We start from the raw sequence: 3,375 nt of genomic DNA, 5'->3' as shown, positions 1-3,375 counted from the left end.
CGTGTAGCTACTGAGGCATTTGACAACCATCTTTTCACAACATGAGAGCTAGCCTTTGGATGAAGGTGACACTACAGAAGGTAGAGAGACTCACAAAACTTGAGCCACTTGATCAAGCCCTGCCTGAAGCCTGTCATTCTTTTTATTTATATATTATTTATTTATTATTATTATGTTTATACATAACTGGATTTGACATACTAATATGCAATTTGGGAATTTTGCATCTGTTTTCCAAGAGATAAATTGGCTTGTAATTTCCTTGTAATGTCTTTACCAGGTTTTGGGCTCAAGATTATCTTGGTCTAGTCAAAGAGTTGTAATCTGTAACTACTTTCTTCACATTATAGCAAGTCAAATCCAGTTATATATAAATTATATCATTTTTGTCAAATTTCTTGAGACTTCTTTTTTTGGCACAAGATCTTGCTCTGTCACCCAGGCTCCAGGCTGCCATGCAGTGGCATGAACACAGCTTAATGCAGATTCGACCTCCCAAGCTCAAGAGATCCTCCTACTTCAACCTCCTGAGTAGCACGCCACCACACCTGACTAATTTTTTACTTTTCTGTAGAAATGAAGTTTCATCATGTTGCTTTGGCTGTTCTCCAACTCCTGGGCTCAAGTGATCCCCCCACCTCACCTCCCATGTGCTGGCATTACAGGCATGAGTCACTGTGCCCAGCCTGTTGAGACATTTTTAATGCTCCATAATACTGTTGAATTTGGTAAATGCTTCATGGACACTTGAAAATAATATGAATTCTCCTTTTAGATATGTTAATTAGACCAAGTTGTTAATTGTGTTGTTCAGATTTTTATGATCTTACCAAAGTTTGATTTGCTTGCTCTGTCACCTATTTAGACAACTGTGTTAAAATTCCTCTGTAATTATAATTTGGTCAGTTTATTCTTTTGGTGATTTCTGATGTATTCATTTTGAATTTTGGTCTTTGAATACATACAAATTTAGAAATTTTGTATTTCCTGGTGGATTGAATCCTTTATTATTATGAAAAGTCCTTCATTATCTCTTGTAATGTTTCTTGTCCTAGTAGAACTAAAACAACTATTTTTTTCATACTTTGACCTGTGTCCTTATATTTAAATATATCTCTTGTAAAAGAAACACAGATTTTTTTGTTTGTTTTGTTATTCTTTGTTCCTCTAGTCTGAAAATCTTAGTCCTTTACTTGGAATATTTTATTCACTTACATTTATTGTAATTATTGACATCCTTGGGTTTAAATCTTCCCTCTTTCTTTTTTTATTTTTTCTATCTGACACACTTTTTTTTTCTTCTTCTTTCTTGTCCACTTTTTTATTAACCAGTTTACTATTTTGTTTCAACTGTTAACTTGTTAGTTATTCATTTTTTAACTCTCCTTGAGTAACTACCTTAGAGATTACAGTTCACATTTCTGCCTTATTTTAAGCTAATATAGATTATTACTTTTAATACTTCCGAGATAATCCTAGGATCTAATAACTCTTAGATTCAATTTATCCCTGCTTGCTTTTAAACTTATTCTTATTTGCCTTTTAATTCTTCATATAGTTTAAACTCTGTTAAGACTCAGCATTATTGTCTTGTACAGACAATATTCAATTGTAAATATATGTATCAAATATTTTTATTCTTTCTCTTGCTTTTTATAACATAATGGTATTTTTGTCTTTGATCATTTTCTTTCTCTCTGAAGAACTCAGTATTCTTGATCTGCTGTCTATTGACAACAGATTATCTTAGTGTCAGTTTTTGTATTCCTGAAAAGTTTTTATATCTCTTAAAAATTCTGAAGGACTTAGGGGAGTACAGTTTTTGATCAGCAGTTATAATCTTTCAGCACTTTTAGCTCTGTCATAATACTGGATTTTATTTTCCATTATTACTGTTGAGAAGTCATCAATCAGTTTTGATGCTTTGAAGGTAAAACTTTCTCTCTGGCTGGTTTTAAAATTTTCTTTTTGTCTATGTGTTTTTTGTTTTTTAGCAGTTTTATTCTAGTGTGCCAAGAATATTTATCCTACTTTGTATTTTTCCTTTTAAGCTTTGCAGAACTTAATGATTTGTGTTTGATGCCTTTCATCTTCTGGAATAGTCATTTTTATCTCTTCAAATATTGCTTCAATTTTATTCTCTCTTCCTGTTCCTTCTGAGACTTCAAATTACATGTTTCTTGGATATTTTCACTATGTTCCACATGTATTATTTCATACTCTTTTCTGTATCTTACACTGTTTTTTGTAAGCTCTGTTCTTCAGTATTGAATTGGCCTTGCTTTGGATTTCCGTATGCTTTTAATCTCACACATATAATCTGTTGTCAAGTCCATATGCTGAGTTCTTAATTTCAATCCTTGCCCTTTTTAGTACCTTAGTATATTTTATCCTTTCTTCTATTTCATTAAACATATTAATTATAATTTTTTCAAAGTCCTTGTCTGCTAAATCCCATCACCAAGTCATATAGGGATCGCTTTTATCTACAGATTCTTTATTTTATCACCTTTTTCTTGTCATGTTAAGTCATTTTTTAAAGTGAATTCTGGACATTATATGTTTAAAAAAAATCAAAGAGGTTCCAGATCACATAATCTTCTCCAGGGAAGTTTCATCTTTCCTTTCTGGATAGATAAAATAAAGACTGATAACAATTACAACCAGGGATTAAGTTTTATTCACACCAAGTAAGGACTCCATTTACGCCTCCAGAGTGTGGCTCTCTAAGGCTTCCACATGGAAACCTGTACTGTACACTGGAGTTTCTCCTGGCTAGTTCTTAACTTTATTATTATTGTCCTGGATCAGAAACTCAGACCTTCTTTTCTGGGGCTCTGTTCTTAATTTCTTATTTTTCCATCTCATGCAGCTTCAGAATTCAGCAAATATCATGGGGGAAATTTCTTGTGCCAACTCTAATGCTTCACTAATTCCTTTCGACTAAAGATTAGCTTTTCAAATCTCTAATTTTCTAGCCCCAGTACTGTAAGACCCCCAGAAACTCTCCTGGTCTCCCTCTGTCCCAGTAGTCCTCTGTCCAGGCAATTCTTAGATTCTAGAATCCAAAATTGGTAAATTTACTTATGGGTAAAAGCAGCTGCAAATTCGGAGCTGGTCTCTCCACAGCTGTCTCTTCCCCAGAATCTTCAGAATCTTGCGCTCCTTCTTCCTGGTTGTTTCAGGAAACAAACCACTGATGCACTGGAATAGATATTTTGTGTATCTCATACAGTTTTTCCTGTGTTTTCTCAGTGGGTGCATTAGTGTACACTAAGCTCCTCTATCATATCCTAAAATGGAAGTTGATTTTCACATTAAACTTTGCAATTAAGCCATGTTTTACAGGAGCCCAGTTTTCCATGTATTGCTGAG

This window comes from Cebus imitator, unplaced genomic scaffold (genome assembly GCF_001604975.1).
Source record: "Cebus imitator isolate Cc_AM_T3 unplaced genomic scaffold, Cebus_imitator-1.0 Scaffold825, whole genome shotgun sequence".
NCBI lineage: Eukaryota > Metazoa > Chordata > Mammalia > Primates > Cebidae > Cebus > Cebus imitator.
The sequence above is the reverse complement of the archived record's forward strand: the minus strand, read 5'-3'. Positions refer to the sequence as shown.